General features: G+C 42.4%; 1 long non-coding RNA gene across 1 annotated transcript; it reads right to left on the bottom strand.

The window, feature by feature from the left end:
• Positions 1-12879: 12879 nt before the first annotated feature.
• LOC115653893 lies at positions 12880-20404 on the bottom strand. Its single transcript, XR_004001031.1, has 3 exons — positions 20374-20404; positions 16577-16681; positions 12880-13303 (listed from the first exon to the last, which is right to left on the bottom strand). It is a non-coding gene; the product is annotated as an uncharacterized LOC115653893 (long non-coding RNA).
• Between the last annotated feature and the right edge of the window lie 4077 nt (positions 20405-24481).

Below are 24481 nucleotides of genomic sequence, written 5' to 3'. Positions count from 1 at the left end.
GACATTAAGCTTGGAAGTCACTTAGGTGCTTTTGAAAATGTTACCTGTAGTTTCTCTCTGCCTCAATTCCCCAGGTATGAAATGGGGCAAATAGCACAGCCCAACCTCCCAGGGTAAATACATTGAAGCACTTTTCTTAGGGACTTTATAATCTTTAATGTGATGTAAGAACTCTATGTTGAGGAATGTAGGTAATGCTCAATGGTGGTTTTGTGCAACTGACCAGGATGACAACCATATTCAGAGCAGTACAGGACATCACAAACCATCAAGTGGAGGCTTTTTCTTTAATCTTATTGATATTATTTTACTACTCAGATTTCAAGGGAATTAACCGATTCCACATTTACTGTTTCCCATCAACTAACCATCTGCAGGCAACACCTTTTTAACAACTTGCTGGAATACATTTACTGGGCATTTTGTCATTGTAGTATATTTGGGATATCAAAAAAAAAACAGCTGGTAGAAGGCCATAAACAAAGACTTTATTATATATTGTTTAGATCATCACTTTAGTTTTGGAAGGCTGACCAAGAGTGCTAATGCATAGCAACATTAAAAAGTATCTTTATTGTTGCCGGGAAGGCTAAAGGTTACTTCACTAATAATATGCAAATGAAGCCTTTACTACACATAATGAATAATCACTTCAGATTAAAGGCAGAAATTTCCTTTAGTAGTACTTGCAATAAAACCTTTTGCATGAAGTTAATTAATAATTTAAAAAATTACCACTTCAGTGAGCCTGGATATATTATTTATTAAATGTAATTAAAGTATTTGTTAGGCAAGTAATAAATGATAGACAACAGCAACAGGGTGGCTTTACTGTTTTATAAAGTAACCTTGGCCAAGCAGTGACAGTAGCCCTCCTCTATTGTTATAACAGATTCATTATCTGCAGGATGAGGGATGTAATTGCTTGCATGTGTCAATGATTTTAACTGGGTGGGAGAGGAAGAATTGGGAGTACAATAACTGGAGGCTTCATGAAGCCAGTGGTCTGAGCTTCTATTTATCAGTGATAATTTGCTTTTCCTGATGGAACATGAATTAAGGTTTCACATGACTCTATCCACCACTGACAGCCTCAACCTGCCCATATGCCCAGAGTACTGACTGCACGTAATCAAACCTCAGGGTGTTTCCAGTGAGAATGGCATTCACTCTCATTGGCAGCAATGACAGTAGTTTCCATTGAGCAACCAACCAATGTTTCTCAAGCTGCAGCTTAAGTGTCTTGTCAAAAGAGTTAGATTTTATAGAAAGGAGAAAAAGGAGAGGTGGGGGACAGCCACAAAGAGCAATGCTACCTGCCTTTTTTTTATATTCCTGGAACAGTCCATCATGTTATCAATGGTTAAACTGTTTAAAGATAGTAGGCTCATGATTACACCAAGGAATGGGGAGCCAAGACTTCTGGGTTCTTTTCCTGATTCAGCCACTTAAGAATTGTGAGCATAAAACAGTTATCCTTGCGTGTGTTGAGTAGTACTTTTTCTTCTCAAGTAGGTCCATTAATATGAAGTCTACTGTACAAATGTAATTTCCCCCCTGTGTATGACAGCCTAGAATCAAGCATGAAGAGGGATTGAAAATTATTAAAGCTGACTAGAACATTTTAACAAAGATTTTTCTTTTTTGTCAACATTTTCCGTGGAAAACTTGTGATTTTTTTTTCTCAGCAAAACATTTCAGTTTTGCAACAAAATATTAAAACTTTTCTTGGGAAAACAGATACTTTTCATTAGTCAAACTCAAATTTTCATGAAAAAACAGTTTTAAATGGAAAAATGTTGACCAGCCCTAAAAATTATATTGGGTTAAGGAACAGAGCTTGCTATGTCGTGGGGTTTGCAATGGTGTTGCAGCCATGTTGCTTCCAGGATATTAAAGAGACAAGGTGGGTGAGGTAATATCTTTTATTGGACCAATTTCTGTTGTAAAAGAGACAAGCTTTCGAGCTGCATAGAAAATGTGAAGAAGGTTTCCCCCTTCATTTCATGGTGGAGGATGAGGAAAGAGCATAGGATCAGCAAGGGACTTCAGCATTCAGGATGGCCTCAGATAGGCACCTGTGACCCAAACTGCCTCTATGCAAGTGAGCAAGGAGCTCACTGGTATCTGGTTGTGAGTGTCAGCTGGCTTGACCAGTTCAGTGTACCCCAATTCATTAATGTCAAATTGTATCTGTTATACCTCATGCAAAGTATCAATAGAAAACTAACACCCTACTGATCATGAATATTCTTGCATGGTGCATGTACGGTGAACATATAAGGGACAATGCAAATATGGAGGAAATGTCAAACTAAAATTTGTTTTCCCAACAACTCTGGGAAGTGTATAAACGTTTACTCACAAACAAAGGACAAGCCAGTGCTTCCAGACAGGCATCATCAGAGTCTACTAGCAACCACATGTCAAGTGGCCATTCATTTAGATTGAAGAGGGCAGGAACAAATCTATTTTTTGCATAATAGCAAACTCCAGGATGGGAATATATCAGCATAGAATGACCTTCGCCACCAGACTCCATGTCGTTTTCCTCACAGCTTGAATGAACTTTATTTGGGGGGATGCATCTTCAAAAGTTTCATTGGACTATAAAAGAGAGAAACAAAGAACCCTGTGTTATCTTTCACCTACGAAAACAAGGAGAACCAGCACCCTGTACTTCTATGGTGGGTCCTGATTGAGAGACAAAGAGTGATAAATGAGAAAAAACCTCTTAAACCAAAGCTGTACATTTCTAGCTTAAATTTTAGACTTTCCGATGCATGTTTTTCACTTTTATTTGCATGTAACCATCTTTCATTTATTTCTTTTACTTGGCTTCATTTAAAATCCTATCTCCTTTTGTTAATAATCTGGTTTTACTTTTAATCTAAATCAACCCAGTGCTGTTTGAATGGACATCACTGTTAACTCCAGTTAAAGTGATAAGCTGTGCAGTCTCTCTCTTCAGAGGGGCAAATGAGTCTTATTATTCCCCAGATGATCCAGGAAAGGGCTGAACTTTGCAGAGCAAATGGTTTGGGGAAAATTCAGGACTGGGAGGTGATGGGGTCATCTTATCAGGTGTAACCAAAGTGGTGGATACCAGAATATGGCTGGGATGGAACAAGCAGATTGCTGGAATCAGAATGCTGAGCCAGAGCTGCTGAAACGCACAGACGCTCATGCACGCTTGTCTGCCGGCTGTGGGTGTACAGAGCGAGAGTCACAGCAGCAGAGCATTTAAGGCATCCAAGGTTACAGAGCAGATGGTGACACAAGCCCTCAATGGTCTGGATTGCACCCCAGAATGTGACAGCACCAGCCTCCTTGATTTTGTTTAGATGTCTTCTGTTTCTCCAGTATAATTAACCTGCAGGGATGGCTATAGCATATGAGCTCAGTCAGGAAGATGTAGGGTGTTGCCTTAGGTGGTTGCCAACTACTTGCTATTTGATATCCTGGTCATAGTATTTCTTCTGTTCTAGTTTTCTTATATGTAGTTCTTCTGTAGCTATGTAACTGCTTCAGCATTAATTGTCTTTAATTGGTTAAGGTTTCTTTAACTGTCATCTCAAGAAGTTATTAGATGTTGGCACTAAGGTTTTTGTCCTTCAGTCTATAAGTCTCTAAACTGGTGGTCCTCGAAAAGCATTGTTTTGTGCTGAGAAAGTCTCAATATTAAATATGAATCCTTTGAATTTACCAGGTCTTTTTAATATCAGATTCTTTGCTATTTGAACTGAGTATTCTGCTAACCCATTTGATTGTGCAAAATTGATTTGGATTATCCCAAGCCAAGCAAACTGCAATTTGCATTGTTTTATTCCAGAGTCGCTTAATGTGTTGTGTAACCAGGCTCTAACATTTTTTTGCCTCCCCAAGCAAAAAAAAAAGTGCTGCGAGCACCGCACCGCACCACCAAACGCCACCCCGAGCGTCGCGCCACCCAAGTCTCCACCCTCCGAGCGCTGTGCCGCTGAAGCCTGCCCCCGCCAAGCACCAGGCTGCCCAAGCCCCGCCCCCCCCAGTGCCACCCAGCCGAACCAAAAAAACCAAAAACAAACCCCGAGCACCCACCCTGTCCCAAGGTGCCGCCCCAAGCACATGCTTGGTAGGCTGGTGTCTGGAGCCGGCCCTGTGTGTAACAGTCCTGCTAAGAAGTAATCTTTCCCATTTAATTCAAATAGATCTTTGCTAGCCTTAGATCGTGGGCTATCAGGAATCTAAGGACATTTCAGTGATTCTTTTGGATTCTATTTCCCAAAATAGATTACCATTTTCTTGGTGTTCATTGAAGCCTGGGCAGAATAGGCTATGCCTGGCTGTACTCTTAAATTTGTCAAATAATCAGGTGGGAACTCTAGAGCATTTCTGACCTCATACTGTGTGATATTTTGACACAATGTCCCACTATTATGTAGTAATTTCAGCTGCATATTTATTCTTAGATATCTTTTGGCCACGCGTCTGAGGTTACTCTCTCCAGATTTAGTAAGGCTGGATCATTTTGAATTTCTTCTCTGAATTGACTGGTCAAATTTTGTTTTTGGAAATAGGTGGTACTTTACTTCAAACTTCTCTTCCTGCACCTCCTTACTCTTACTGTTTTATAACTGCTCTTAAAAATATTTCTGTATAAGAAACTCCTTTCACATTTAATTGATTCTTTCACAATTTCACAGTCCCTTGCTGAAGTCCAGCTGTTGCTTTTTCATGTTGTTTTGTTTAATATGGCTTTCACAGTTTCCTAGTCTGTTATTATCTTGACCATTTTTCCACCACAAACATTTTGTGAGATCACTCATTACCAGAAACAATTGCCTAGGAGCTGATGATGCAGAACATTGAACTTTCTGTATCAAGATGAACCTGCCAAAACTCTTGACTTTAGATGGAAAACTGAAAATACTCCTGCCTTTTGAAATCTAGACATGACTTCCTTATTTGTTCTTGCAAGGAAGATGTCTCATAGGAAACCCTCCTTTTTTCCTGTATCGTGCCCATACCATTAAACCAGTCAGATGTTTGCATTTGCTCAGTCACAGCTTATTTTACCATCTGGTCAACTTCAGCTTTTTACTTTCTCTCTGTACTAATGGGCCTTCTTAAGTGTGTCTATCTTTTGGCAGCACATGTGTATCTGTATCAACGTGATATTGCATCCTTAATGCATCCCTTTCTGTTAAACACATGATCAACATCTTTAATATTCATTGTAATGGAGTTTACCAGCCACACACTGAGCCAACGAGGAATAATGAGCTGCTATGGCCCACTCAGACCCTCCCTTTGACACCTGCCCACCCTATCTGGTAATGAAGGGGCAGCTACAGAGGGAAGAGAACAGACATCCTATCTTTGCTCCTTATGGAAAAGACTAGCCTAGAATCTCTGTAGAGGCTGTTGATTGCCAGAGCCCTCTGGAGGAAGGTAAGCCTGACACAGGACTGTTGAATTTGTTTTGGGGACTGTTTCTGTTTTGCTACCTAAGTACTACCTAAATACTGCTGTCTGTGCCATCTGGGACAGGCCTGCAGGGCCTAATAAGATTGCTTCAGGGACCCTCCTCCCAGGACCTGTGCAGAGAACTGCCTCAATAAACTCTGTGGACTTTTTGCATCCTACTTGAGTCTGTCTGATAGTTCATCTTAGACCCTGAATAGTATGGTCACAGTCATACTTTATACTAAGGGTACCTTCATAAATAGCTTACGCAGAGTTAATAAATGATAATTTTAATAAACAGTATATTAGTCAATTGCTTGCTAGTCAGTAGATTGCTTATAAACATCTATGACATTTTACTGATGTATTTGTAACCATCTTTATCATGTTACACATGCCTTCAACATGCTTTTAACATCTATTAATCATTTATTAATCCTTTATTACATATTTATAAATGTACCCTTAATATAAACTCTGATCTTTTTAATAATACTTTTTGCTTCCTGTAGTTCAGTAGACTGCTCTTTGATCATCTGCATTTGAAGACTGCTCTTCCTCCTAATCATACATGGGACAATCCTATTAATCCTTGTACAGATACATCAGTGTGGTTTTGCCACATGGGCTAAATCTGTGCCTGCTATACTGAACAAGTTTGATTTTCCGTTTTAACATTTGGCGGTCAGTCCTTTTGTGCATGCTCAGTGTGATTAAGTTGCATCAAAGGTGTCCAACATGGAAGGAGAATGATGTCATGTATGCTAAAAAGCACTCGTCTTGCAAAGTTATGTCAATCGCAATGTCAGTGGTGTTTTAAAATTATTACCCAAATCAGAATACATCCATGGGTCTCTTAATAACCTTACAAAGTAAAACTCTAAAAGAGGTTGGTTGTAACTCTGAAAATAAATAATCAAAACACGGAAGCAGTGTCAAATGGTAACAGAGTTGAGTGCAATATAATCACAAGTATCCCGTAAACCGATGATTAGTGACTACCCAATGTTAACATAGAAAAGTAAGCTTGATTCATATAGTTGGCTCGCCTCCTGAGCACCATACACCCATAAAACACAATCCCCTTACAAATCCCACTTTGACGTACTATGTCTCGAACCACCGAGCATGCTATTGGTGTTGTTCAAGGTGCAGAGCGTAAGCTGAGTTGCCTGCAGTGACTCAAGAGTGTGAGTACCAACCTCAGGACAGACTGTTAGGAAGCAGGGCACAAACCCCAAATTGGTTGTGAGTTCTCTACTTAGATTTCACCCACCAGTTATCAAGTGTGAACTCATCAGGCACTGCAACAGCCTTAATGTGGAGTCATAAACCTATTGGAGTACCCCAGGGGACGATCTCAACACCCAAGAAAACATACTTTTGTGTTGGTTCCTTAAACCAACAATCACAGCAATATTCTGTGATCCAGTCCCGAAGGACCAGTCACTTTTTCCCAATCAGTTGCCCCTTAGATTTTACACCACAGACAACACTTATAGCCAATCCTATAATAAACTACATAATGATTTATTAAATTGGAAAAGGAAGTGAGTTGTTTACAAGGTGAACATAGAAACACAAATGAATGACCTTTTGAAACTCAAGATTGTAATAGAAACTTCTATAATAAGCAAGCAGTAACTGCCCTTTGGGTCTAACCCAGTCTTACGCCTAGAAAGCCTTGACCACCAGAGTCCAAGCAGCACAGAGATCTAGTTCCTTCTTGTTAGAAGTTTTTATTTTCCCTCTTTCCATGTGCTGAGAACTCGGCTGGCGTGAGGAATCCACTTGCATGACTCATCTTCATGGAGGGGAGGGAAAAACAACAAACACCTTTTGTCCTCTATAATGTCCCACAACAGTCCATCTGGTGCCAATGCTTCTTCCCTGTTGGGCAGGACAAAGCACCTTCTGCTGGAGACCAACCCTTTGCATTAGTTAATGTCTCTCTTGCCTGATGAATTACAGAGTCACAGAGGCTTACAGTGTAATTGCTCAATGACCTTACAATATGGGACACAGATTTTATAAGTGAGATCAATGCTGGCAGCAACTCACAAGCATTCAATAAAGTGTAAACATGAAACATTCTTATATTCCCAGTCCCTATTTTAACAATACCAACACATAGGTGAGCCAGACTGGTTACAGCTATGTTTTTGTCATTATTCCATTGAGTCATGGGGGCCTTGGCATGAGTTAGCACCTGGTTTGCCAGCACCACAATAAGATTGCTCCTCTGATAAGGTCTGCAGGATCAGGCCTTATATGAGCCATTCAGCTTTACATGCTCCAGTAATATCAGTCTTAAAGGCATTCATCCCTAGGGTACCTGGGATAACTGAGCTTTATAACTAGCTCAGCCATGCATCATAGGGAGGACTTCAGTCAGCCTGCATTACTGCAGTCATAATGAGGCTTATATACCAAAGGTCACAAAAGTTTTGTGATTGACTTCACTAGAGTCAGGATCTCACCCCACAGTACTAGTCACACGAGATAAAGAGATAGAGTGGGAAATAGTCAGACATATGGACAGATATTGAGTTAAAGGATGTTCTAAAAATGGCCTTTGTTTTTTCTCATATTGTGAAAAAGCCATTTGTTATGGTTTTGATATGACAGGCATTAAGCCTAGTCCCTTGAGCCCAGCATACCTCTCAAATTTGACACTCTTCCACTAGTTGGCAGAAGGCTGTTTGCTTTGTCCGTCAAATAACTAAATTACGTATATAATATTTTTCACTTGCTTAACTAACACCCTTCCCTTTCTCCCACACTCCTTCCACTCCTGAGTCTGGATTTCTTCAATCATTTCTCTAAATATTTGTCATGTGGAGTTTCCAGGAAAAAAAGCCTTAACCAGACCCAGAATTAGTTTAGAAATCGATTTATCTTTTATACTGTTTAGAAAGCCTTTACTGTGAGATGAACGTTTTTGCTATATATCATGCACACACTTGCACTGAGGCAGCCTTTATTTGACCTCTTAATCAATCTGAGTGCTGGCCTGGGATGGAGGGGGTGGGGAAGAAGATGCAAGATAGCTTCTATAAACGCCAAGTTGGCTCTGTTCCCCTGAACCATCTGCACTTCTCGCTATGGTCAGACTAAATGTCTGCTAATGGCCCCTTCTTCTATGATCCATTTATACATCATCTTTTTTAGTTGAAAACAAATGCTGTTATTGGGCCTGCTTTGCTTCACTGCAGCTGTGAATTGCAGGCCTGGAAAGCCAGCCAAGTAGAAGTCAGACAGCTCAGTCTTTTTCTCCTTAGAGGAGAGAGTCCAAAACTGCTGATTTGGCCTCATTTAATCCTGACTTTTTAATCTATAAATTTTAACATGATCCTGAGAGGGGGTATCTCGATATGATGTACTTTCCATTTCTCTTTTTCCTCTTTCTCCCTTCATAGGACAGGAGGCTTTGCTAGGTTATAGAACTAGGCCTTGACATTTGTTAATCATTCTGCAGACAGGATGATACTTGAAGTCTGTGAACATTGATGTATGGCTGGTAAGAATGGGGCTGGGAGCAGTTTCCTGCAGGATGAGGCATGAAGGGGTGTGTGTGTGTGTGTGTGTGTGTGTGTGTGTGTGTGTGTGTGTACAGCATCTTGCACAATGGTTCTGACTGAAGCCTCTCAGTGCTGATGTGCTATTTATAATAAGTGGTCATTAAGTTCTAGAGCTAAATAGAAATGGTGGTTTGTGTGAGTTGCAGATGATTTAACTTACACTTCTTTAGAATTTAAAGCTACAAGTGAACTGCCCTCATAAAACATTCCCTACTGTTGTCATGTGGTCAAGGTCTGATGTAATGGTTTGAGACAGCTGATCAGGTTTTTTGTCTCAGTAAAAATGGGATGAAGAGGGGAACCTGAAATTAGGCCCCTGAGTCCATGTTTGGGCACCATACATGATCTGATTTTTCAAAAGTGTTGAACACTCAGCATCGCTCTCTGATGTCCAAGAGCGGGTGAGTGCTCAGCACTTTTAAATGCTAAGCCGCTTATTAAGGTTCCCAAATATGGATATTGGTCCTTGTCATATGTTGGAGCTTGGAAATAAAAAACAGTCATCTCTCAGTATTCCTAGCTATCACATCCTTATTCTAGTATTGTTGACTACACTAGGTTTGTGAATAGCATGCTACAACAAGTGTGTGCCAGTTCAACAAAGCCACAGCAGCATTTCAGTTGTGATTCAGACTCCTAGAGTTTTCAAGCTTATGTGTGAGGACAGAGAAGAATTCAGGAACAGGAATAATCCTTTGCTACATGTCACCTTGTATTCAGTTAAACTTGCAAAAAAGGTTTTTTTTCCTCCTTTTGCCCTGAGCAAGGACTTTTTAGGGGAGGGGTGTGATCTTTTAGTGTGTCTTATTTACTGGGCAAAAAGCCAAACGCTACACTTCCATCTCAGCTGTGGGCTGATTTGGAACTTGCTAAAGACAGTGAGTTAGAGTCATCACTGGTATAACTCCACTGATTTTGTCAGTCTTACACTCCAGGAGGATTTAAAACTCAGGTTTATTTTAAAAAAATAGTCAATATCCAGATACAGTGCACCAAGCAGTGACAGCTTCCACCTTCTAGCAAGTTAAGTCCTAATGAGAAATGGGTGAGGAAGGGCTCATAGGCCTGTTGTAAATGAGCCTTGCTGAAGTAAGGCTCATCAGGCTTTTCTGTGGCAGGTGTGCATTTCCCGGCAGACCCCAGCCTGCAGTCTATTCATGAGCTGTTCTCGCCACAACCTCGCCTTGGAGGCCCCCAAGGCCAAGTTTCAAAATTGCTTCCTTCAATTTAATCCTGAACTCAATAGAACTAAAACAACAATAGAAATCTCAGTGGTGTAAAGTGCAAAAGCAAATTGCCGGCATCGCTTAGAAGTTAGAGATCAGCCGTGTCTCTTCCTCATCATCTGTTCTCTTGAAATTGGGGAGGCTGTTTTATATGTATAGGCAGACCTTTGCTTGCAAGAGAAATCGCAGGTGCTCACGTTGCCAGGAATAACACTGTTATTTTTAATGGAAATAAGTCATTCATGACCCAAAGCTCTGAAATTGTTCCACACAATGTGCTGAATACATAAAGTCTAAGGTTTCTTTTTAATGAAATATGCTGGAATTTGTTCTACTTTTCAAAAAAGATAGGAGCCATCGTGTTGGGCTCTCTTCCTTGTGGAAACCCACCTCCTGGAGCTGTAAAGTGCTGACTGTAAAAATGCTGAGGCAAAAATAGCAAATATATCACAATAACATACAACTAATTGCCACCAGCGAATGGTTATAACCATTGCAGGCACCAGCTCATAAGCACATTGAGTCAAACTGCCTTTCGGAGTTTGGCCACTGCCAAAATTTGAATTAGCATGGTTTTCCTATTGGGCTTGAAAGAAATAGGCCTCAATCCAGCCCTCAGGTACATTGCCTGAAATCCCTATATACATGTATACAGGATAGCTAGCAAACAGCAAAACAGGCCAGGTGTTTCTAGGAAGCTGGGGCTTAAGGGTCAGGTCTTCTGAAAGGTGTGCTTGAGCAGGAGCAGATAGAAATGCATTGTATGAGAAGAGGACTAAAACCAGAAGTGCTGTGAGTTTGTACTAGATACAGTTCCTGATCCTGCACTATAGAAGTCAATGGGAGCACAATCAAGCTCTTTATGAGGACCTAGGCCCTGATCCTCAAAGATTTTTAGGTGCCTAATCTGATTTCCGTAGGAATTAGGTGCCTACATTTCTTTGAGGATCTGGACCCTAGTCCTTGGGCCCTGCTTTTCTTTTACTATCTAATATTCTTGTCCAAAGCTACATGCTGTGGGAATGGTACTTGGAGTATATTTCAGAGTTTGTAAGGGGACTGTTCTTTCACAAATTGCCAATGTAAGCAGTGTCAGGATAAGCTCTACACTGACATCTGGTGGAAAGAATTTCAGAGAGTGTATTTGCATAGGCACGCCTACCCTATCCCAGACTGCTGAGCGGTGGGACTGCTTGGTGACAAATGACTCACCCTCAGTTGGGTGGTACTTGCTAGACAAGGGACATGGGTTCCAAAACCCAGAGAATTGAGAGAGGTTGGGGACAGGTATCTGTCCCTGGGGGTGCAGGCTCCTTGTGGAGCCAGAAGCACCAGTTCCACCCCCTCCTCTCTCCACTGTGGAATGTCAGAGTTGATTTTTTTTATTCCCTCAAGAATCTAAATACAGGTTACTTAGCTGCACTCAACTCACTTTGGGCTAATGGTGCACTAGCACTGGGGCCCCCCTACTAAGAGCTGAGATCACTAAGAGTTGAAATCACTAAAGAGCTGAAATAACTGAGCTGAGAGCACTGAGTACTGTGCTAACTAGTGGGGGAGCCTGAAGCTATACTGTGGAACAGAGTGGTGGGCGGAGTGGAGCAGTTGTGGGGACGGCTGGAGCGGATCATGGGACAGCTGGTGGCAGCAGAGCGGCTGACAGAGCGGAGTAGCTGTGGGACGGGTGGAGCGGTCCACAGAGTGAGCGGAGCCGAGCAGTTTGCAGAGAGAACTGGAGCAGCTCATGGAGCAGAGCAGCTGGTGGAGCGGAGCAGTTTCTGAGGACGGCTGGAGGAGCAGCGTGGAGCGGCTGGTAAAGCGGAGCAGTTCGTGGAGAAGGCGGAAACAGAACCCACGGAGAGGCAGGGCAGTTGGCCCCGGACCACGTAAGGTGCCCCTTTCTATCCAGGCTGGGGGGAGGGACCTCTACAGATAAACTCTGGAACTCTGGGGTGGCATTGACCAGAGACTTTTGGGTTGTTGGACTTTGAGGTGATTGGACTTAAAACCCTAAGGGGAAAAAGGACAGTGCCAAACGTACTTGGAGGTGGGTTTTTGTTTATGGTTTGTGTTATAACCCTGTTTGTGGTGTTTCTCCAATGGGATGCCGCATTAATTCCTTCCTTTATTAAAAAGATTTTGCTACACTCAGACTCCGTGCTTGCGAGAGGGGAAGTATTGCCTCCCAGAGGCACCCAGGGGGGTGTGGTATGTGAGTGTCCCAGGTCACTGGGTGGGGGCTCGAGCCGGTTATGCATTGTGTTACTGAAACGGAACCCCTGGATACTGAACCCGGCCCTTGTTGCTGCCAACTCAGAGGGGCAGAAGGGTTATACCTCCAAAAGTTGAACTGGCAGGAAATCTGTTTTGGTTTCCATCAGAAAATACTCTGAAAATGACAGCTCCTTGCAAACCATTGTGCTTTCAACAAACCAACATGATCTGATGCAGAAAAATGTTAGTGTGTATGTCCCACATGAATATATATTTCAGATTAGTACCGAGATCACTACCAAATATGGAAAATGTGGAACAGCATAGTAGGGGATCAGATACCATGTTAATGAGCTTGCTATAAAATCCTTGTTAGATGAGAGACTGACAGAATGACCTTTAAATCCATCTGGCTTTATTTTGGTGCCTTATCAGTGTGTTATTCTTAATGTCTGACTGAGCAGCTAGTTTAATGATGTTTCACTTTAGATACTGAACCAAAATATAAAATATTCAAGAGATGCATGTTCACATGGCGATGGTTTGGAAGAAGTCTCTATTTTGGGGCATAACATGTGTGGATCTGCAGCATACATTTTTGGTGACTTAATTGATCTTCAACATCTGGTGCCAACAGCCATAGCACTTCATTCCTGTGCTCAGTATGTCTCGTTGATTGTTACAATGACTGTCCTCGGTTTAGTGAGAATCAGAGGAAGCCACTTCTATTGCTGGTCAGTACCAACCCCTGAATCCTTTCACATCCTTCTAAACATCCTGGACTCCCTTCATGTCCGTCTGAGAGACTGACCCTTTCAGTTCTGTCTCCTTTTACTGCAGTGGGAGAAGGCAAATTAGCAAGAATTAATGCACTTTATTAAGAGCCCAACCATGACTCTTTGAGTTACGGCTGTATTGTGGTGTGCATCACTCAGGCACTTTGGCTGCAGAGCACAGATCAAAGCAGAACACATCTCATGACACTGGCGGAGAATGCTGGAAAATAGCACTGATATCTCCTTTTCAAAGATTCAATTTCTACTTCCCCTCTGCACCAACTATACTCTTCCAGTAGGACTATTTGAAGGGGATGGAGAATAGGGCTATTTCCCCAACCTTGTTACATTCTGGCCTGTAAAAGCTATGTAAGTGCTCAGGACAATCAATTAATAGCTTTTCCAGGTGCAACCCTGAAGTCAAAAGTTGACATCTTTCCTTTTATTGTAAGGGTACCACCTATGGGCTTGGTCCCATGCTCTTCTTACCTACAACACTCCCCTTGACTTAAAGGGGATGGTGAACAACACAGGAAAAGAGCACTTAGTATTAGTACGTTTGAATCAGGCATCTGACAAGTAGCTAATGTGACCTGGATGAACCAAGTTTGAGAAAGTGGATCCTTTTGCACACTGAGTAATGCAGATTCTAACCTGAGGTACACCTGCCTATTGATGAAGTCACCTTGATGTTGTAACATCAGAGGTATCTGAAGGAGTGAGGCAAGGCCACGTTATCTTTTAATGCAGCCAAAGCCCTCACACACCGCAGCACCTGCCTCCACTAGGACTGGCAACAGGAAGCTCCACCCATCGAAAGGACAATTTGGACTTGTCTACACTTCCCCGCAGTTCATACTATGGGGGTGTGAATAGCTGAGCACACCAAATTGCAACACTAACTCCCCTGTGTGAACCCTTGAGCACAAATGAAAAGTTTATTAGTTTGTGTCACTGTAGTCCTTTCAAACAGGACTGCATTAATGTCAAATAGGAACCTTTAAGTTCACAACTGCAGCATTCACACAGGGGAATTACAGCACAACGCTTTTGTGTGAATTGTTGTTTGTACCCTCGTAGTATGAACTTCAAGGCAGTGTGCCCTAGTCCCTTAGACTCTCTCAAACCACACCCACCTACAATCCCGCTAATCATAAAACTGGAAAGGACCTCGAGAGGTCATCTAGTCCAGTCCCCTGCACTCTTAGCAGGACTAAGGGTATGGCTACATTTGGAATTTCAAAGCGCTTTGAAGTGTGAGTGTAGTCAGAGCGGCAGCGCTGGGAGAGAGCTCTCCCAGCGCTGCATGTAAATCACATCCCTTACGAGTGTAGCGTGCAGCGCTAGGAGCCGCGCTCCCAGCGCTGCTGCCCTGATTACACTGACGCTTTACAGCGCTGTATCTTGCAGCGCTCAGGGGGGTGTTTTTTCACTCCCCAGTTGCAGCGCTGTAAAGTGTGAGTGTAGCCAAAGCCTAAGTATTATCTAGACCATCCCTGACAGATGGGCCTTGGGTGGAGTGGGGATTGTAACAGCCTCAGGGAAAAATAAATAGTGACCACCTCTGCCAGTGTAGGTCAACTTTTTCAAACTTGAGTGCCTAAAGGGAGACCTTTCAATCCGTATTTAGGCACCTAAACAAGTGACCAACTTTCAAAGGTCCTGTGCACCCACAACACCCTGTACTGAGGTGCCCAGATAGGGATATAAATGTCTCACTTTAGGCACCCAGGTTTGAAAACTTTGCCCAGGCTGCTCTCAAACCGAGTCTTAAACAATAAATATAGTCCTCAGTAGATTCTTGAGCTCTATGCTGTACAGACACAGTCAAAGAGCCCTGAGGAATTTACAATCTAATAGTGCATCTGTGGGTGTTGGCCATCTATCCAAGTGGAGGTTTGTAGCTATTACTATGCCACCGCTCCTTTACCACATATATTCTATACTGCAGCCAGAAGGTGTAAATCTATTCATTAGAACAGAGGAAAGATGAATGAATTAAACTCAAACCTTGATTCACTTCCAGTCCCTGCCGTCCAAATTCTGGCATTCACACAACCCCAACCTTAAAGGCAAGTTCTCTCCATTGGTTCCTTTAATTTCAAATTGTATTGATGAGGTTTTGGAAATTCATGAGGTTTGTCACATGATGTCTGTTCCATTGCCATTAATCACACCCAGTTGGTTTTTCTCCCAGTATGTCAAAAAAATCAGAGTTTAACACACACACACAAAACAACCTTGGCTTTTATATGTTCCTAACAAAATGAGGTTGAAATAAACAATCTGAAGAGTGGAATCCTTCTTGAGCACATTTATGATGAATCAGGGCTTCCTGCCTTCACTCTGGATTCCTCTTGGCCCCCTCTTGCTTTCCAATCACCTCTTGCTAATAGAGCTAGTTGTCAGACGCCTTTAAAAAAAGAGACACCCATTGATACAGACAGCATCTTCCCTATGGCCAAATAACATAGGAGGCACCGTTGAAAGCTCCAGAGTGCAGTATGCTTGACAGGAATTCTTCACACAATATTGTAACAGACAAACACGCAAGGAGAACAACAGACTGTTACTGCGTTCAAAGAAAGCTTGATGATTTAAAAAGCGTGGGTGGGGACTGACAAATTACACACCAGGGCTGGGAGTAACGATAAACTATCTTGATCAAATATACTCGGTGTTATCAGAATATGAAATGAGTCCTTTTGCGGAGGATGTATATTTTTATTTTTAAAGCTCTGTTATTTTGCTGTTCTTTGCTTGCATCTGTTAAATGCTGGAATGTCTGCAGGGATGTTTTGAAAAGCTGCACAATGTCAATTAAATTTGCCGAGCAGTATATCTTTTTGGAGTACGTGTGACCTTTTCTGTTTGTCATTTCCTGGGCACCACACCAAGTGATCCTCTTAGGATGCTAGCTTTGTGGAGCAGGCCCTGAGCAGCAGGGCTGCAGGAACTGCAGGTTTCTGGGATCTCTGCCAACCTCCAGATAATTGCCATCAGCAGGAAAGAGCTAGAAAAGCTTGGCTGAGTCCATCTTTTACAGATTGACCCCTTTCTGCCACTGGAATCACAGTCAGAGAGAAACACATCTCCAAAAAGAGAGACAGAGCGGGAGAGAAAAGGCAAGAAAACAATGATTATGGCAGGAAAGCTACATCTGTTCCAAACAAGGGTGACTGGGAGGTTATACGTACCGCTTCAGCCTCACTGATAATTTTAGCATTGCCTGTGTTAAGACAGACAAACCTGAGAATGAAGAGTTAATGTTTAGCTCTGTAATAATGAATTTCTATAAAACCCGAGCCAAAGAGAGGAGAGTTTTAAGTACCTGTTATTTCCCGACAGATGGATTAAATAAAATCTTCACATATATACGGAGAGAGATGTCAGGTGCTGAGTTGGGAGAATGAGGAGGGGTCATGTGGCAGGAGGTCTGGGGGCAATAGAGGGAGAAATTTTAAGGATCAGAGAGAGACCCATTCCTGATCTTATAGGGGAGCTGAATGTGCAAAACTAAGGGATAGGGTGAGCACTTGTCCCTTATTTTAAGGGACCATCCCTTACTTCATTGATTTCCCCCCTACACACCTATTTAAAGATGTATTAAAACCAGTAATAAGTACCATTTTTAAATTTAAATTGAAACTTATGAAAATTGCATTGGATGCTTGAAGGAAGTAGGAATATACACTTGAGAGAAAAATACATGATATGCTAAAGGAAATGATGTTTCCATAAACTGACCCTTAAAATAAAGCATAGTCCCTTATTTTTCATGTGGCTTTCCCTTATTTCCATCCAACAAAGGTTGCTTAACAGAGCAGTGGTGGACTAGGGTGGGGCCAGGCAGCAGAATATGGAACAGATTTTTAATCCACAATAATCTCCTTCTCCCTGCCTCCTCCCTATGCAGATTTTAAGGCGCACTGGCTATCTTTGGTCCCTTGGTATCTCCTGGGTCTTTCTGCCCTAAAAATAGGGCTAATGTGCTGCAAAGGACATAAGGTATCTGCTATAAAACCTTGCACGCCCTCTAAGGGATCTGATCATGCTTTCGAATTCTATGAAGGGAAATCTGGAGCAAACGTCAAGAGGTTTGGAGAAGCAACCTGAGGCTTGTCTCAGCCTCTTGCTTGAGCCTCCGGTCAATGGGACACTATAAAGGGAACATCTACACTGCTATGTTTAGCCCTACAAGTCCCAGCCCAATTGACTCTAAGACTCAGCCCTGGGTTTTTCTTGGCAGTGTGGACATACCCTGCGTGACAGAGGGTTACAACGGTGCAGCTCTCTTTGCAGGATCAGGGCCCTAGCCTGGAAACTTCATGAGTAGAGCTTGTGGAAAGTTACCAAAAGTGCATTTTGGGTGGAGAGGGCACTGAAACGGTTTCCAAACTCGGGGCAAATTCAACTAATCGTTTCAGACTAAATGAAACATTTGGGGAGGAAAATTTGAAGAAGTCCAAACAGTTTATTTCTACCATTCTGAAACAGAACACTTCATTTTGAAATGACATTTTTGTTTTGGGGAAAAAAAATGAGGGAGAGGTGAAAACACCCCAAAGCTAAATTAAACACAAACTTGGAAACAAATTATTTTGCTTTCAGGTTTTCTCCTCATTTCATGTGTCTCTTGATCTGAACCAAAATGTTTCTGTTTCTTTTGTTTCAGCAAGACAAATTAAAAAAAATCAGTTTTAGTTGGAAACAAATCAAAAATTTGTTTGGATTTTTTTACTTAGTGCCCCCGTGGAAAATGCAGTTATATTCGCTCAGCTTTGCTCACAAGCATAAGCTTTTCTAAGGAATTTCCCACACCACAGCTGTGGGTCGCAGACTGTTTTGATGACTCTGGACTGTCTTGCCATGTTTCAACACACCTGGTTCTGGTAGCAGCCTAAACCTAGATCTGGATTTTAAGCCGTGGAACCAGACAGCCCCAAACTTTGAAAGGAGATGGCAACCAAAATCCAGATCCAAATCTACCCAGTGGGAGAGACAAAGAGTCTTCCTTCCATCACACCTGAGTGTCCCAGGTCAGGTGGAAGTGCAGTGTCTGTGCTTTGATCACCCCTGAGAGCACACAGCTCTGTTTACCCACCACCTGCTGGAGTTCAGTTCCCACAGGGGAAGAAGTGGGCTGCAACATACACCCCCCCCAAATGTATGTGGGGGGGTGTGTATGTGTAAGTGTAAAAGTGGGTGAACCCAGGAAGCTCTGAGAGATACCGTTCCTGGTGCTCCCTCTGGGAAGGAATCCCTTTCAATGCTAAGTTGTTTGATAACTATGTAAAGCTAAAGTAACACTCAGGAAAAGGTCACTGTAATGGAGCACACAAGCCTGCAGGCAAGGCAGGAAAGAGTTAATGGGCTACTGAAGGCCCATTTAGTCCAAACTGAGACACCTGGAGCAGGAGCCAGAGTGCAAGGAAGAAGGTACAAAGAGCCCTGCTCTGTCAGAGGGGGAACAGTCAGAGAGAGAGAGGGAGCAGACCAGACCAGACCAGAAGAGGGTATACCCCAATCTGGAGAGTCACAGGGAAGCTCTCAAAGGGAGAGGGTCCCAAGGACTCCAAACCAAGAAATGCTTGGGAGCTACCAGGGCCCTGGTCAGTCCTGAAACCAGGAGGAAATCCAGTGTTGTGCTTCAGATGTGCCAAGCCTGGGAATATCAGCTAAGAATCATGGAAATGCAGGACTGGAAGGGACCTTGGTAAGTCATCTAGTCCAGTCTCCTGGACCCGGGGCCGGCGCTTCCATTTAGGCGACGGACACCAGGATTTGAGAGGACGGCAGACTACTCCAGTGGACCTCCTGCAGGCGTTCCTGCGGACGGTCCGCTGGTCCCGCGGCTACAGTGGACCTCCTGCAGGCACGCCTGTGGCAGGTCCACCGGAGCCCCGGGACCGGCGAGCAGACCCTGCGCCTAGGGCATCAAAAACCCTGGCACCGCTCCTGTCTGGACCCAGGACTAATTATTATCTAGACCATCCCTGACCATTGTTCAGAGGTTTTTAAGAACAGGTTAGAAAATTACAGAGATTCCGCAACCTCCCTAGGTAACTTTTTCCAGTGCTTAGCTACCCTGACGTTTTTCCTACTATCTCACCTAATTCTCCCTTGCTGCAATTTAAGCCCATTACTTCTTGTCTTGTCCTCAGAGATTAGGAAGAACAATTTATCGTCCTCTCCTTTATAACAACCTTTTATGTACTTGAAGATTGTTATCATATCCCTCCTGAGCCTTTCTTCACCAGACTAAACAAACCCATTTTTTCCCCAATTTTTCCTCATAGGTCATATTTTCTAGACCGTTAACCATTTTTGTTGCTCTCCTCTGGACTTTCTTCAATTAGTCCATATCTTTCCTGAAATAAGGTGCCTAAAACTGGACACAGTACTCCAGCTGAGGCTTCTTCAGGGCTGAGTAGAGTGGAAGAATTACTACTTGAGTCTTGCTTACAACTCTCCTGCTAATACATCCCAGAATGATGTTTGCTTTTTTTGCAACAGTATTATATTGACTCTCATTTAGCTTTTGACACTCAGATCTCTTTCTTCAGTACTCCTCCTCCTAGGCAGTTGTCAGGGTTCCCTCCCCACTCTGAACTCTGGGGTACAGATGAGGGGACCCACATGAAAGACCCCTAAGCTTATTTCTACCAGTTTAGGTTAAAAACTTCCCGAAAGCACAAATTATTCCTTGTCCTTGGACGGTATTGCTGCCACTACCAAGTGAGTTATACAACAATTCAGGAAAAGGACCACTTGGAGTTCCTAATTTCCCAAAATATCCCCCCAAGCCCCTTCACCCCTTTTCCTGGGGAGGCTTGAGAATAAAATACTAACCAGATAGGTTAACAAAGTGAGCACAGACCAGACTCTTGGGTTTTTAGGACACTTAAAAGCAGAACTTTATAATAAAGAATAAAGTAAATGAAGCACCTCTGTAAAATCAGGATGGAAGGTAATTTTACGGGGTAATAAGATTTTAAACACCAGAGGTTTCCCTCTAGGCTCAATTTCAAAGTTACAAAAAACAGGAATAAACCTCCCTCTTAGCATAGGGAAAATTCACAAGCTAAAACAGAAGATAAGCTAACGCATTTCCTTGCTATTACTTACAATTTTTGTAAACTTGGATGCTTATTTCAGGTAGGGTTTTAGGAGATGTTTTTTCCTGCCCTGGTCCCTCTCTGTCCTGGAGAGAGCAACAAAGAGAGCACAAACAAAAATCTCCCCTCACAGATTTGAAAGTATTTTCTTCCCTTATTGGTCCTTTTGGTCAGGTGCCAACCAGGTTATTTGAGCTTCTTAGCCCCTTAAAGGTAAAGGAGGGATTTTATGCTATCCTTAGCTGTATGTTTATGACAGCAGTCATTTCCCATTTTGTATGTGTCCAACTGATTATTGCTTCCTAAGTGTAGTACTTTGCATTGTTCCTTATTGAATTTCATCCTATATATTTTGGACCATTTCTCTAGTTTGTCAAGATCATTTTGAATAATGACCCTATTTTCTAAAACACTTGCAACCGCAAACTTTATACGTGCACTCTCTATGCCATTATCCAAATCATTTTTGAAGATATTGAATAGAACCAGACCCAGGACAGATCCTGTGGGACCCCACTCAATATGCCCTTCCAACTTGATTGTGAACCATTGATAACTATACTCAATATGATTTTTCCAATCAGTTGTGCCTCACCCTATAGTAGGCTCATCTCAAGTATATTTTCCTAGTTTGTTCATGAGAAGGTCATGTGAGACAGTATCAAAAGCCTTACTAAAGTTGAGATATACCACATTGACTCCTTCCCCCTATCCACAAGGCTTGTTGACTTGTCGAAAGGAGGATATTAGGTTGGTTTGACATACTTTTATTCTTGACAAATCCATGTTGGCCATTACTTGTCATCTTATGTCTTCTAGATACGTACAAATTCATTGTTTGATTATTTGGACTATTATCTTTCTGTGTACAAAAATTAAGCTGACTTATTTATAATTCCCTGGGTTGTCCTTCTTCCCCTTTTTATAATTAGGTACTGTATTTGCCCTTTTCCATTTCTCTGGTATTCTCCTACCCTCCATGAGTTCTCAAAGATTATTGTTAATTGCTCAGAGATCTCTGCAGCCAGTTCCTGAAAGTATTCTACAATGTATTTAATCAGGCCCTGCCAACTTGAAGACATCTAACTTGTCTAATATCACAGGGGTAGCCATGTTAGTCTGGATCTGTAAAAGCAGCAAAGAGTCTTGTGGCACCTTATAGACTAACAGACGTATTGGAGCATGAGCTTTCATGGGTGAATACCCACTTTGTCGGATGCATGTAGTAGAAATTTCCAGAGGCAGGTATATATATGCAAGCAAGAATCAAGCTAGAGATAACGAGGTTAGTTCAGTCAGGGAGGATGAGGTGTCAACTGCTAGAAGAGGGCCTCATCTGCATCCTCCCTGATTGAACTAACCTCGTTATTGCCAGACTGATTATTGCTTGCATATAAACACCTGCCTCTGGAAATTTCTACTACATGCATCCGACGAAGTGGGTATTCACCCACGAAAGCTCATGCTCCAATACGTCTGTTAGTCTATGAGGTGCCACATGACTCTTAACTTGTCTAAGTAATTCTTAACTTATTTTCCTATTTTAGCCTCACATACTACCCCATTTACACTGATGTTCACTATGTTAGTGTCATAAACAGATAGTTAAGAATTAATAGAACAGAAGTACTTCATGTTTCTTTTGCCTGTAAAGGGTTAACAAAATCAATGAGCCTGGCTGTCACCTGACCAGAGGACTAATTAGGAAACAGGATACTTTCAAATCTTGAGGGAGGGAAGTTTATGTGTGTGCTGTTAGTTTTTGGTGGTTGTTCTCTCTGGGTTCTGAGAGTGACCAGACGTGCAACCAGGTTTCTCTCCAATCTCTCTGATACAGTCTCTTATATGTCCAGAATAGTGAATACTAGGTAGAAAAGGCAAGTTAGGCTTATGTTTGTTTTCTTTATTTGCAAATGTGTATTTGGCTGGAAGGAGTTCAAATTTGTATTTTGCTGAAAGGATTTTAATTTGTACTTGTATACTTAGGCTGGGAGGGTATTCCCAGTGTCTATAGCTGAAAGACCCTGTAACATATTCCATCTTAAATTTACAAAGAAAATTTTTACTGTTTTTTCTTTCTTTAATTAAAAGCTTTTCTTGTTTAAAAACCTGATTTTTTTTTATTCTGGTGAGACCCCAGGGGACTGGGTCTGGATCCACCAGGGAATTGGTGGGGAGAAAGGAGGGAAGGTAGCGAGAGGGGGTAATTTTCTCTCTGTGTTAGGATTACTTTCTCTCTCAGGGAGAGTCTGGGAGGGGGAGAGAGAAGGAGGTGGGAAGGTGGATTTTCCTCTCTGTTTTAAGATTCAAAGAGTTTGAATCACAGTGATCTTCCAGGGTAACCCAGGGAGGGGAAGCCTGGGAGAAGCAACGGTGAGGGAAAGGGTTTACTTTCCTTCTGTTAAGATCCAGATGGTTTGGGTTTTGGGGGTCCCCGGGCAAGGTTTTGGGGGGACCAGAGTGTACCAGGCACTGGAATTCCTGGTTGGTGGCAGCGCTACAAGTACTAAGCTGGTAACCTAGCTTAGAGGAATTCATGCTGGTACCCCATCTTTTGGACTCTAAGGTTCAGAGTGAGGAATTATACCATGACAGTTAGTCATCCAATCACTGCTAACCTTTCTGGTGAAAACTGAAACAAAAAAAGCATTTAACACTGTCATAACATTTTTTCCCAGATCTGGACCTTAGCGTCCAAAATATGGATGTTAGCATGAAAACCTCCAAGCTTAGTTACCAGCTTGGACCTTGTATCGCTGCCACCAGCTAAGAATTATACAGTGCCTAGCTCACTGTGGTCTCCCCAAAACCTTCCCTGGGGGACCCCCAGACTCAGATGACTTGAGTGTTACAACAAAGGGAAATAACCGCCTCCCCTTGTTACTTCCTCCCAGGCTCCCCTCCCTGGACGACCCTAGGAGATTCCCTGCTTCCAGTCCTGGAAACACAAGTACCGAGAGAGTTAATCTCTCTTCCCCCTTACCCAGAGGGTATGCAAAGTCAGGCTTAGTAAATCTAACACAAAGAGATTTTCCCCCCGACTTCTTCCTCCCACCAATTCCCTGGTGAGCTGCAGACTCAATTCCCTGGAGTCCCCGCTAAAGAAAAACTCCAACAGGTCTTAAAAAGAAAGCTTTATATAAAAAGAAAGAAAAAGACATTAAGTATAGTCTCTGTATTACGGTGACAATATACAGGGTCAATTGCTTAAAGGAAAAAAATGAATAAACAGCCTTATTCAAAAGTAATACATTTAACACCTTCCAGCAACTACACACATGTAAATACAAAAAAAAAAAACAACAATATAAACCTATTGTCTTACTATCCTTGTACTTACAACTTGGAAACAGAAGATTAGAAAGCCAGGAGATAGAAAAATCACTCTCAGAGCCGAGAGGGCACAGACACAAGACAAAGAACAAAGAACTCACACCCAAAAAACTTCCCTCCAGCCAGATTTGAAAAAGTCTTGTTTCCTGATTGGTCCTCTGGTCAGGTGTTTCAGGTTCCCTGTGTTAACTCTTTACAGGTAAAAGAACATTAACCCTTAGCTATCTGTTTATGACACGCCCTCCAAATTGCAGACAGACAGTGGGGAACCTGACTGGCGGCGATTTCTTCCTAGAACTTTAAAATAAACAGATTAATACAACACATACACCTTTACATATACTACTAAGTATGTAACTAACAGACTTTTACATTTTAAGAACACTTTTTAACTACTGGATTCTGGGAAACTCTCATGGGAGAGAGCATCAGCTACTTTGTTAGAAGCTCCTGAGATGTGCTGAATTTCAAAATCAAAATCTTGGAGAGCTAAACTCCAACGAAGAAGTTTCTTGTTGTTCCCCTTGGCAGTATGAATCCACTTTAGCGCAGCATGGTCAATTTGTAGCTGGAACCGCCGTCCTCAAACATATGGGCGTAGCTTTTCCTTTTCACTGACTGACCAGTGACTTTCTCTCTCGGACAGTTTCTTGCTGAGAAACACGACAGGATGGAAGTTGTGATCCGTTGCTTCCTGCATGAGAACTGCTCCTATACCATGCTCAGATGCATCCGTGGTTACTAGGAATGCCTTATCAAAGTCCGGGGCCCTTAGCACTGGGTCA

Source organism: Gopherus evgoodei, chromosome 6 (assembly GCF_007399415.2).
Source record: "Gopherus evgoodei ecotype Sinaloan lineage chromosome 6, rGopEvg1_v1.p, whole genome shotgun sequence".
NCBI classification, from domain to species: Eukaryota; Metazoa; Chordata; order Testudines; family Testudinidae; genus Gopherus; species Gopherus evgoodei.
The sequence above is the reverse complement of the archived record's forward strand: the minus strand, read 5'-3'. Positions and strand labels throughout refer to the sequence as shown.